This window comes from Felis catus, chromosome F1 (genome assembly GCF_018350175.1).
Source record: "Felis catus isolate Fca126 chromosome F1, F.catus_Fca126_mat1.0, whole genome shotgun sequence".
NCBI lineage: Eukaryota > Metazoa > Chordata > Mammalia > Carnivora > Felidae > Felis > Felis catus.
In genome coordinates, this window is record NC_058384.1 from 60,102,103 (window position 1) to 60,115,081 (window position 12,979).

Here is a 12,979-nt window from a genome sequence, read left to right on the forward strand (position 1 = left end):
AAAAAAATTTTTTTTATTATTTTTTTGAAAGAGAGTGGGGGAGGGGCAGAGAGAGAGAGAGAGAGAGAGAGAGAGAGAGAGAGAGAGGGAGAGAGAGAATCCCAAGTAGGCTCCATGCTGTCAGCCCAGAGCCTGACGTGAAGCTTGAACTCACAAACCATGAGTTCATGACCTGAGCCAAGATCAAGAGTTGGACACTTAACTGACTGAGCCACTCAGGTGCCCCACTTATTATTAAAAAAAAAAAAAAAAAAAAAAGCTCCCTCCCCCGGGCAATCGAATCAGTGTCAGGTACTCCACACCTGGATCCACACTACAGCTCTGCCCTAGAATAATTTAGAACAATTTTAATGCCTCTTTATAATGACGTGAAAAAGTCCAAGTCACTTTCTATGTGCTTCTTCCTGTAGGTTCTCTTTGCCCGCGTGGCTTAGTCCCTCATCCTGGGTGCCGTCCGTGGTCAGGCGTTCCCGCAGGGGTGGTCTCACCAGCCGGTCTACGTCGGGGCTTTGCAGTCAGGCTTGAAACCTGGCCCTTCTAGTAACTGGCTTGGGTTCTTAAATGGAATTATTCCAAACTGCCATTTGTTCATAAGTTAGAAATGATTGAATAACAGCATTTACACATGGTTTAACATGGAGTTTCCTTTTCCGCAAAATGGAGATCATAAAGGAGTGCTGTTTAATGGGTTTCAGTTTTGCAAGGTGAAGACAGTTCTGGAGAGTGGTTGCACAACAGTGTGAATGTACAATGTGGACATATAACTGAGAAAATTTTAAAGGTCTTATTGTTTCAGTGATTCGTGAATCAGGTGGCACCCAATCCAGCCGATAGAAAGGGGCTCCTGGGCGTCTGGGTGGCTCAGTCTGCTGAGAGCCTGACTCTTGATTTCTGCTCAGGCCATAACCTCACGGTTTGTGAGATGGAGCCCTGCCCTTCTAGCTGCCAGTGATGAACCTGCTCAGGATTCTTTCTCTCCCTCTCTCTCTCAAAATAAATGAATAAACTTAAAAAAAAAAAAAAGAAAGAAAAGGGCTACAAGGAGCTGTACAAATGAAAGACTTTTATAGGCAGAAAGGAGCAGGAACAAGCAACTTATACCAGGTTAGTAGATGGTTACTTTCCATTTAGGGGATGGTGGGGATTTTATAAGGCAGATCTCCTACTGAATGCTGCTTAGGAGGTTCCTGATTGGTTCATTTACAGTTCCATCTCTGATAGAGTGGAAACTGTAATTGAGTTGACGGTGTTTGATGAGGTTGGGTTTAGCACAGGCAACTCCATTTTGGATCCGCCATCTTGTTTTCCACAGTACTCAACACTACTGGACTGCATACTTAAAAATAATTAACGTGGTAAGTTTTGTTATGTGGGCTTTACCGCTATTAAAAAACCGGAGATAATAAAGTCGGTCTCACCTGACGGTGAAGGTGGGCTGAGATGACGTGTGTAAAGTACTAGGCACAGTTCCTGGCATCTGGCAAACACACAGCTCGATAAATGTTAACTTTTATTAGTAGTATTAGTATTGATATTTCTTGTTCCCCAAACCGGCATTCTCTTTCCCCAGGCTAAAATCAAGGTGTCTCTACTAGGGAAGGGAAGAGCTAGAGAGGATCATCACCTAGGGGAATCTCCAAAACATTCGTTACTGACATTACGTTCTCCTTGAGGCCAGAGTTTATAATAACAACAGCTAACACTCATCTCCACACAAATGAGCCCACTTAAGCCCCACAAAACCCGAGGGAATGGGTATAATTATTTCCATCATTTGTCTGAAGTCACACAGCTAGTAAGTGACAGTCCAGATAAAGCTGTTTGTCCCAGAGCCTACGGTGTTGACCACCAAGTCATGACCTACACCCAGCCCACCACTGCGTTAGAATCTCTGGCTTATGGGCTCTTGAAGCGATGGGTCCCTCTTTAGCTGTGGCCAACAAAACTCTTTAGGCCTTGATCTCCTGTAATGCCAGCCATCAGCTCAGATTTGCAGGCCGTTTGTATTTCAGACGTAAGAAGGGCACACCTGAGCGGTGCTCACGTTGGCTGAACTCTGGAACCAGTCCTGAGGTCACTCATTCTTCGTAAGACTACGCAGTTCAACCCCTCAGAGCTCTGTGGTTGACTCCTTTCTCCCAGAGGTTCCATTTATTTAGCTTTCCATGTTCTTCGCTCCCTAATTAATTAAAGTAATAGATGCACAGAATAAGAAATACTCAGGCAATCAAGGACAATAGAAAATGCAAAGTAGAAATGTTCCTTCCCCTTCCCTCGCCTGTGCCTCTGTTTAATTATTTCAGTTTCTAGTTCTTCTGGTGCCTATTTCCAACCTTTAACCATCTAAATGCTTTTATGCCTTTCTCTTGGTTTTTCATTTTTAAACAGTGTTGATTGATTTCTTACCATGAAAGAAGAAAGATATAACTCATTTGCTGTAATCCTCCTTCTAATTTTGCTTGTTTTTCTTCTTCACCTGTGTAGTTTTAAATAATATATTTAAATTTATATTTTTAAAAGATTATGTTTCTCGATATCTCAACTCTAGACAGTACTTTTCCGATTTTTGCACGGCAAAATAAGGACTTTACCTCCCTCTGTGTTCTGATTTCTACCAGCTGCTCTCCTACTTTTCCATTGCTTGTGTAGAATATTCACACTCTGGGGGTGCCTGGGTGGCTCAGCTGGTCGAGCCAGTTGAGTTTGACTCCCGATTTGGGCTCAGGTCATGATCCCAGGGTCATGGGATGAGCCCCAAGTTGGGCTCCACGCTAAGTATGAAGCCTGCTTACCATTCTCCCTCTTTCTCCCTCTGCCCCTCTCCCCGACCTGGGTGGGGTGCTCTCTCTCTAAAATAAATTGAAAAAAATATTTACACTCTGTTCTGTAACTACCATTAGATCCTCTGTGTTTGGCTTATATGCTGATTTTTACAGATTAAAAATCAATGGGTATTTATGTTATGATTACTTACTTATTTTCCTCAGAACCAAGCAGTGTGATTAGACCCATAGAAAAGATGTAATTCTATTGTTGAAGTAATTAAACACGGAGGCCATTAGGCTGAGGTGACTCTAATGTTCTGGTAGCTTACCTAAGCCAGAGTCAATTCCTATAAATGTACTTGTATCCAAGAAAGCAAAATTTAATAGTAACCAATCACAACAGCCAACCAGGCTTTCCTAAATAAGGCAACAGCTTGAGATTTAGACAATGAAATAATTTCCTCGCTTTGCTTTTATATCTGTTCTATAAAAGTCTCTCCCCAAGCTCCTGTCCGCCAGGTGCCCCTAACCACTTTTGGCTTGGTTCTGGTGGATTCCAACCAATGTTTGCTCAAATAAACTCTTCAAAAATTGAATGTGCCTCGGTTTATCTTTTTTCATACTACATTGTTAAGACTTTCCGCTCAAAGGAGAATGCTTCCAGAATCAATGTCAGATGGATTCTGTTTTCATACATTCTATTCATGTTCAGAACCATGATACATTTTTATTTTTGTGTATTTTGACTGTGACTTTTTAATACAACTCTTTGCTAATTTTATTTTTCCTGGTATTCCTAACTACCTTTCCTTTTCATTCACAGACAGTGCTATTCTTTTTAGATCATCCAGCTTCTCATCCTAATTACTTGTTACGGGAAATTGCCTTGATTTAAACAATTTTTAATTTAATTTTAATTCTTCTTCAGCACTGGACCTGAGCTGAGACATAACTGAACATGAAAGTTATGAATATCCCCAGCCTAGGTGAGGACATCCAGGAAGTCAGCCAACGTTGTTCTAGGTTTCCTGAGTCATAAAAGAACCATGAAATGCAATGTGGCCTCCTGGAGAAGGAACTGGATCTGAGTTCATGTTCTTGTTTGCACACACCACTTAGTTTCTCTGCACCTCAGGATTGGTCTCCATAGAACAATGGTGGCTACCATTTTTTTGAGCATGTATTAAGTGCTGAGCATAGCATTCTAAGCACTGTATGTACATCACTGTGATCCAGCTCCAAAATAACCATAAGCGAAGGCCAATCATCATTGCAATTTTAGACACAAGGGGCTGAGATTCATCAAGAGTAAGCAATTTCTCAAGGTGGTGAGTAGCAGAGGCAAGGCTTGAACCCAGGTGGCCTGACTCCAAAATCCAGTATTGTTTCTGTGAAAGAATTTCTCAGCTCCCTTTCTGCATTAAATAAATGCCAATGATTCTGTGAGCACTTATTCTATTATCGATAGCAACTACCTTTGGAGCTGTGAATTTTGAGGGAGGGCCCTTGACTCTTAAAGATATCCTTCTCAGAGTGCTCTGTGTCCTTTCCTAATATGCTTGGTTATTTTCTAGGTCCCCTGGGGAACTGTCACTGACGGGGTTCAATTCACTTCATTGCTGGGTTACTTTTACTCTTTCCGGATCCTGTGCTCTCCTGTCGCTCAGATATCTGTTTCACTTGGCTGGAGTATGCTTTCAAATGATCATTATGAAAAGGTGCAGAGGCACTGGGTGGCTTAAGTATCTGACTCTTGGTTTCGGCTCAGGTCACGATCTCACAGTTGGTGAGTTCAAGCCCCACATTGGGCTCTGCCATGACATTGTGGAGCCTGCTTGGGATTCTCTCTCTCCCTCTCTCTGCCCCTCCCCCACTATCTAACTCTCTCTCAAATAAATAAACACTAAAAAAGGTGCAGTGGATGTCAAATTTCCGGCACTTAGCATACAGTTTTAGTGATGGCAATCTGATACATGTTGCTTTACAGATAACCACTTTTACTTTTTCCTAAATCTTCAAGTATTTATAGTTGGCATTTCTAAACTTTTACTTGGATATACTTGGGTGGTGGACCTAGTGTGTATTTTTTGTAAGCTCCAGGCACTTGTCCTTCTTTCTTTCTTTTATCATTTTCTCCCTTCCATCTTCTCTGTTCACATTTTCTGGAATGCATTAAACTGATGGTCCACTTATTGGGTTGACCCTCTAAGTCTCTTCACTTTTTGTCTGAAATTTTCTATGTCTTTGTCTTAATGATCCATGGTCTGAAAGTCTTTTTGAATTTGCTCTTCACTTGCTCCATTGACCTTTTCCATTCAGCCACTATGTTTGTAATTTCCAGCATCTCTTTCCTGCTCTCTGTTTTCTTTTTACAGCAACTCTTTTTGTTTTATGGATGTACTATCTCCCTGAATCTTTCTGAGCAGAGGAATCATAATCATTGTTTTAATTTATTTTTTAAGTTTATTTTGTGTGTGTGAGAGAGAGTGCACAAGCAGGGGAGGGGCAGAGAGAGAGGGAGAGAGAATCCCAAGCAGGCTCTGCTTGGGTTTCACATTGGGCTCGAACCCATGAACTGTGAGATCATGACCTGAACCAAAACCAAGAGTCAGATGCTTAACTGACTGAGCCACCAGGTACCCCTAGAATCATTTAAAAAGTCTTTTCTGTTTTGTTTTCTCTGGAGTGAGTATTTTATTTGTTCATCTACATTCTTTAGTGATGTTGAATTTTCTCAAATGCTTGGTGTCCTTGGAAATCCCACGCATATTTTTTTGAATGAAAGAGAAAGTTTACTAACTTCTGAGGTCAGCATGAATTTCCTTTATGGATGTAGAGACCTATTTATTTACCAGGTCTCTTTCTTAAATGAAAGACAAAGTAAAGGTGATACACAAAATGCCTGCACTCATGCTAGTTAAAGTCTTAGAGATGCAAACATCACATACATAATGGGATAAATAGAAAATTTTGGTGAGACTTGGTGAGAAATACCAGGGCTTTATAAGAGAATATAGCGGGAAGATCTAATTTAAATTGGAGTTTTAGGAAGGGCTTTTCTGAGGAGGTGACATTTATACAGGGTCCTGAAATATTGGTTGGAGTTGCCTGGTAGAGTTGGTAGAATACCAGAGCATTCCAAGTAGCAGGGATAGCATGTCTAAAGGCCCTGGGGCAGGAAAGGGTGTGGCATGTCGTAGGCACTGAAAGGAGAGCTGTGCATCTATGACACAGTGATCGAGGGCAAGAGTACAGGAGTTTAGGTAAAGAAGTAGCCAGGGGCAGGTCATGGGGACCTTAAAGATCAAGTTACGGTAAAGGAGGTTACTTTTCAGTTCAATTATAAAACATTAAAGGCTTTTTTTTTTTTTGAGAGAGAGAGAGACAGAGAGAGAGAGAGAGCGCACATGAGCAGTGGTCAAAGGGAGAGGGAGAGAAGACCTTAAATGGGCTCCATGACCAACCCAGCACAGAAGCTGACATGGGGCTTGATCTCACAACCAGGAGATCATGACCTGAGTGGAAATCAAGAGTTGGATACTTAACCTACTGAGCCACCCAGGTGCCCTACTCATGAAAGGACTTAAGCATAGGAGTCCTATGATCAATTCTGCATTAAAAAAAATCTGGCTATTGTGTAACTAAGGGGATGGAGAGGGTAACAGTGGAAGCAAGGGGAAAAGGAGGTGTTTGCAGCAATCCAGGCAGAACAAGATGGAGACCAAGCTGGGTGCATTGAAGATGAGAAGAACTGACAGCATTGGGTGGCAGATGAAGTAAAAGAAACAAGGGGGAAAGTGGTTTCATATTGGCTGGAGCTGCCATCTAGGAGTGGAAGACTCTGGAAGAAAAGCAGATTTGGAGGCATCATCCTGAGTTTAGTTAGGCTATGTCAGGTGTGAGATGCTTGTGAGACATCCACGTCTAGATGTCTAGAGGGGCTGTGAATACTTGGATCTGTGAGGATCGTGCCAAGGAGGCCAAAGGATCATGCTTCAAGAAGGGAAGAGAAGAAGTCAGTAGTGTTGAACGGTGTTCCATTGTTAGATAAACAGCTAAAACATGAATTCAAATCTGAAACAAAGGGGTTTCTGATGACCTTGGAGAGACTGGTCATATTAGAGTGGGGGCCGTGGAGGCCAGATTTGCAGACTCAGAAGCAAGTGGAAGGTGAGCAAATGACTAAGGGTGGGGCGGGGTGGGGGAGGGTGCTCAGCAGCTTCTGGAGGTATTGGCTGGGAAGGGGAAGAGACAGCCGCAGCTAAAGGGAAGTGTAGCATAATATAGGTTCCCGCATCACAATTATTCATCAGATTGTGAGCTTGAGAAGGGGAGGAAGCATTTCTGACACTTCTTTCTGTCCCCTAGGCCAGCACGGTGGCTAGGATATGGGAGATGATCAAACCGTGTTTATTGAATCTGCGGAAATATACGAAGGCTTGGGAAGAGAATGGCTCTACTGTTCCACGGCAGGTAGAGCTGGCTCAAAGCCTGGCCTGCAGGGCTGTTGCTGACGCTGCCCACAGGTCCAGACAACCACAGACTGTGGACAGTCACGACTTGTGTAAATTGCCATTGTCAGCCTGGCCTCTTGGGGTCAAGCTGCTGAAGTTCCAGTAGGCCTGCTGGTAAACCCCAGGTACTGTCTGTAGAGTCGAACGGCCCTGTTAAGATAAGAACAGATGTTTTCTTTTCTTTATTTAAAAAAAAATGTTTAAATGTTTATAATTTATTTTTGAGAGAGGGAGAGAGAGAGAGAGACAGAGTGTGAGCAGGGAAGGGCAGAGAGAGAGGGAGACACAGAATCTGAAGCAGGCTCCAGGCTCTAAGCTGTCAGCACAGAGCCCGACGCGGGGCTCGAACTCACAAACTGTGAGACCATGACCTGAGCCGAAGTCGGACGCTTGACCGACTGAGCCACCCAGGCGCCCCAGAGGTTCTTGTCTTTAAAAAAAAAAAAACAGCCCAAAGATCTCACAGCTGGCCGGTGAGAAGCTGGGCCCTGAACCCGAGACGGTAGACTCCTGGGCAGAAGTTGATGTGGATAAAGCACCCAGTCTAGCATCTGGAACGTACAAGGACTCATTAGGTGTGGATCATCCTTCCTTGCGCCATCTCATGTGCTTTCCCTCTGCCTGGCAGCCTCCTGTGCTCTACGGCGTGTCCCCGGATGGACAGACAGTATTCTAATAGAGTAATGAAGCTTGATGGTATGGAAATCAGCATCGGCCTTGACCTTCTATTCATAGTGTATGAACTCTGACTCTCCCCTTTGGTAGGACTCACCCAGAACACCATCAACCAAGAGGCCACGCCAAACTGAGTTACAAGAGAACTTCTTAAAGTCATTCTTCGGTGAGTACAAATAAAACCCGTGTTTCTGGTTTTTGTTTTTGTTTTTTTCTTTTGTAAATTCACAACCTGGTTTTACCCAAGTATTTGTACCCGCTCATATCTTGAAACAGCACTGGGGGCTTCCAGGTCAAGGACACAGGGGGATCCTAATCTTCACTAGCAGCAGAAAAAACTGGAGAGGCTCCAGACACACCCCAGCTAGCAGGGCTCAGACAGGAGAGGCTGCCCCGACTGGCGGGTACCACGGATCCTGCTTGTCCGTTCCCTTTGGTGCCTACTCTGTGTCTGCCCATGTTTGCCTTTCCTCCACCCCCATCCCATGTGCATCCCTACCCCCTTCTCCCAGCTGCAGACTCCCTATTCTTATCAAAAGCTGCTCCTGTTCTCCAGATCATGTAATGCCCGTTACCATGGCACCCGGTACTTCACATTATTAAGACAATCTCTTTATTAGTAAGCCCGCTCCTCCCAGGAAGTCAGGCGCCTCGGAGCCCATTTGACGAGACGATGAACCCGAGTCTCTGGAGGTTTCGGGACTGTCAGGGGGTCAGGACAGACAGGCTCGGAGAGCTCGGGCCTCATGCCCCACTCCTGGATTGCACCTGACTGCTTAGAGGGTGACTGGGACTCTCACAGCCTCCTTCCCTTTCATTGCCTTCATTGCCTTTTCTTTTCATCATGCACTCATAGTAATTATACACGTTATCACACTTCACGTTTTACAAAAGGCTTTCAAATACATCCCTACTTTCCATCTTCACAGTATCCCTGTTGACTAAGAATTTTGTGCTCATTTTAAAGGCTGAGGAAACTGGAAGCTGACATTCAGGGAATCTGACTGTTCAAGGTCATACAGACACTCAGGGGCAAAGCTAGGGCTCAAACCAGACCCTCTGCTGTCTCTACAACCCCTTTTCTTATCCTAGACAGACAGATAGGCACACAGATAGACAAAAAATTCTATGCCAATTGCGTGCTCAGTAATAATTTGTTGATTTATAGACTCAACGTGTCCGCTTTGAATCCAATGTGATGTTACTGACTCACCATTACTGACTTTGGACTGCCTTCCCAGTAGAGGAATAGCTTCAACGACTTTTTTCTTCCTTTCCTTTCCTTTCCTTTCCTTTCCTTTCCTTTCCTTTCCTTTCCTTTCCTTTCCTTTCCTTTCCTCTTTTGTTTCCTCTTTTCTTTTTTCTTTTCTGCTTTTTTTCCTTTTGAGCGTCTGCTATGAACAAGGCACCACGGGAAGTGGTGGGGTATACAAAGAATGTCCTACATCACCTGTATTCTTAGACACCTGTATTCTTTTTTTTTTTTTTAATTTTTTTTCAACGTTTATTTATTTTTGGGACAGAGAGAGACAGAGCATGAACGGGGGAGAGGCAGAGAGAGAGGGAGACACAGAATCGGAAACAGCCTCCAGGCTCCGAGCCATCAGCCCAGAGCCCGACGCGGGGCTCGAACTCCCGGACCGCGAGATCGTGACCTGGCTGAAGTCGGACGCTTAACCAACTGCGCCACCCAGGCGCCCCTAGACACCTGTATTCTTAGACACACCCTATGCTCACAACGCTATAATCTAGCATGGAGTGTGATAAATGATAGTCATCCATTCGCCAGCTACTCATTGCCTACCAGCCACGTCCCAGGATTCAATGATGGGTAGAAGAGATATGCTCTCATGAAGCTTTCTGTCCGTGGAGGGAGGCAGGTATTAAGCAAAGAGTTATACAATTGGTTGATTATAATTAGGATATGTGCTGGCGAGGAAGAGTGGATGTGTGGCGAGAGCAAAGAAGCAGAGGTCCGACATTTGCTAGGGTGGGGGGATGGGGGTGTGGCACGGGAAGCTTCCTAAGAAGAACACATTGATCTGCTGAGTGGAATGACACGTCCCAATGTCCCTCTACCCCCCGCCCCAAGGAAACTGAGGTCCCTGCCTCATCACAATGAGGCCAAGCCCTCAGTAGACACGGAGGAAAGAGCATGGATTAAAAAGGGCATGCGAGGGGCGCCTGGGTGGCTCAGTCGGTTGGGCGTCCGACTTCAGCTCAGGTCACGATCTCGCAGTCCGTGAGTTCGAGCCCCGCGTCGGGCTCTGGGCTGATGGCTCAGAGCCTGGAACCTACTTCTGATTCTGTGTCTCCCTCTCTCTCTGCCTCTCCCCCGTTCATGCTCTGTGTCTCTCTGTCCCAAAAATAAATAAACGTTAAAAAAAAAATTTAAAAAAATTTAAAAAGGGCATGTGAGATGGGTTTTAATAACAGCAAGTTCAGTGACATTAGTCTGTGCATAGGCTTCATGTGAAGAAAACCCAAAGGTCACATGGCTGAGCTAGTGGTGGGTCACAACAGAGAGGTGTTCAAAGTTGGGCAGTGGGTGTAGAAGTGCCAAGAGCAGGGAGAGAGAAGGAGATACAGCCACGCGGAGAGGAGGGAGAGGGGGAGAGTGAGAGAGAGAAAGAGAGAGAGATACCTAACTGGGGGAACCAGGAGGAGGTGGCATTTAGGTGCCCAGAGAAGAGCCAGCTAGGATTCAGCCAATGGGGACCAACGGTGGGGAAGGCGGTGTTCCAGAAGGGATGGAGCAGCTCGAGCAAAAGCAGGGAGCAAGGGCGAAGGAGCGAGCAGGGTGGGTTTGGGGAAGAGAACACGGTGCCCTTTTCTGGAGACTAGAATGTGCTGAGTCAAGGCGAGGGCCAAAGGTTTGGAGAGATGGAGGGGGACCCAGTGCAGATACCTCTGTGGGTGGAGGGGGAGCCATTAAGAGTATTTGGCCCGAGGAATCACATCCGAGCCCTATGCATTAGGAGGATTAATCTGCCAGGAGTGCACAAGATGGATGGACGGGAGGGAGGAGGGATGGTAGCTGCTCCTTCTGTGCCACTCCCAGTGTCTTCCTGGTCGACCCCTGGCAAGCTGATCGATAAATGGAAGTTTTTTGGTTTAAAAAAATTTTTTTAATGTTTTATTTTATGTTTGAGAGAGAGAAAGAGAGAGAGAGAAAGAGAGAGAGAGAGAGGAGAGAGAGAGAGAGACAGCACAAGCAGGGGAGGGACAGAGAGAGAGGGAGACACAGAATCTGAAGACAGGCTCCAGGCCCTGAGCGAGCTGTGAGCACAAAGCCTGATGCGGGGCTCAGACCCACCAACCGCGAGATCATGACCTGAGCCGAAGTCGGATGTTTGACTGACTGAGTCACCCAGGTGCCCCTAAATGGAAGTTTGAACACAGTCCTCCGCCTACTTTCCAATGGAAAAAGGCTGATTAATTTTTGGCCCTAATCATGATTGCTTTCTTAAATTACCTGCTGTGACTGATCCTTCACTGAAGTATAGAGAGGGTATATCCCTGCCCCTCAAACAGGTGATAAAATAATGGATGTTCGAGAACTACATATAGGATTAATTGAATTTCCTCTCTTCTTACTTTAGCTTTTGGGGGCCTGAAGTCCTTGGGAGCTGTTTTCATCTGCCAGGGTGTCGAGGGGAAGTCCTCTCCTCTGCCCCTGCCTTCTCCACCTCTGATTATAGAGTCCTTCCAGTCTTGGCTGGCCAAGCCTTGGCATCCGTGCAGGGTCGTGGCGGGAGGGGGCAACATCAGCCTCAGATGCAGGCTTTGATTAGGCGTCAGAAAGGCTCCAATCCTTAAATATCTGTGCCCAGCCTGCTGATGTGTCTGAAATTCCCCCTTGAGAGTCACTGATGTTTGGGCAATTCCAGAAATAACGCTGTACCCTTAACAGCTGCCCATGGGTGACGTCACAGGCAGCCAGAACAGCCTTCCTCTTCCCACATGCCACTGCACCAGGAAACTGCTTCTAGAGCTGCTCTCCCCCGCTGTCCATCAGACTCTGTAGCGGCATCTCTAACTGGACATATTCTGAGACTGGTTTTCGCCAGGCTTTTCCTCTTCACCCTGTCCTGTGCGCGCTGAATGCTTTCGACTGTTTCTTGTCTCTTGGGCCTACTTTCTCCCAACTAAATCTTCCCAAAACCCGTAGCTGCAAGCAAGCACCACTTCACCCCTACCTCACCTTCGCACTCAACCCTTTTTCCAGAATCTTCGTCCGACCAGAGTCTGGGCCACCTGCTTGTCAGGGACAGAGGTTTGGATAGTTCAGGAAGTTCATCTTGCACATTAAAAACAAAGGTGGGGGGGCCCCTGGGTGGCTCGATCGGTTAAGCATCAGAGTCCTGATTTCGGCCGGGTCATGATCTCGCGGTGTGTGAGATCCAGACCCGCGTCGGGCTCCATGCTGACAACTCAGAGCCTGCTTGGGATTCTTTCTCTCCCTCTGTCTCTGCCCCTGCCCAGATCGTGCTCTCTCTCTCAAAATAGACAAATACACACTTAAAAAAAGTAAATATTGTGTTCTCTCTACCACATTTTACCAGGAAGATGAACTTTTTAAAAATTTTTTAAGTGTTTGTTTTATTTTTGAGAGATAGAGAGCACACACAAGCAGGGGATGGGCAGAGAGAGAGAGAGAGAGAGGGACAGAGGATCCAAAGCAGGCTCCGTGCTGACAGCAGAGGAACCCAGCACAGGGCTCGTACCCACGAACTGTGAGATTGTGACCTGAGCCGAAGTCGGGTGCTTAACCGACCGAGCCACGCAGGTGCCCGTTTTTTTTTTTTTTCAATGTGTATTTATTTATTTTGAGAAAGAGTGAGAGAGTGAGGTGTGTGTGTGTGTGTGTGTGTGTGTGTGTGTGTGTGTGTATGAGGGAGGGGCAGAGAGAGAGGGAGAGAGAATCCCCAGCAGGATTCATGCTCTCAGCACGGAGCCAAACGCGGGGCTCGACCTCATGAACCGTGGGATCATGACCTGAGCCGAAATCAAGAGTTGGACGCT

At 45.7% G+C, this 12,979-nt stretch overlaps 1 long non-coding RNA gene across 2 annotated transcripts in view; it reads left to right on the forward strand.

Moving 5' to 3' along the window:
* Positions 1–9,534, forward strand: part of LOC123382720 — a 53,332-nt gene extending 43,798 nt beyond the window's left edge. The window contains exons 8-10 of one of the 2 annotated variants that reach the window (XR_006591553.1): positions 7,134–7,404; positions 7,908–8,120; positions 9,478–9,534. This is a non-coding gene — a long non-coding RNA (uncharacterized LOC123382720). The remainder of the gene's footprint in view (positions 1–7,133; positions 7,405–7,907; positions 8,121–9,477) is intronic. The other variant, XR_006591554.1, reaches the window with a different exon arrangement.
* Positions 9,535–12,979: the final 3,445 nt, after the last annotated feature.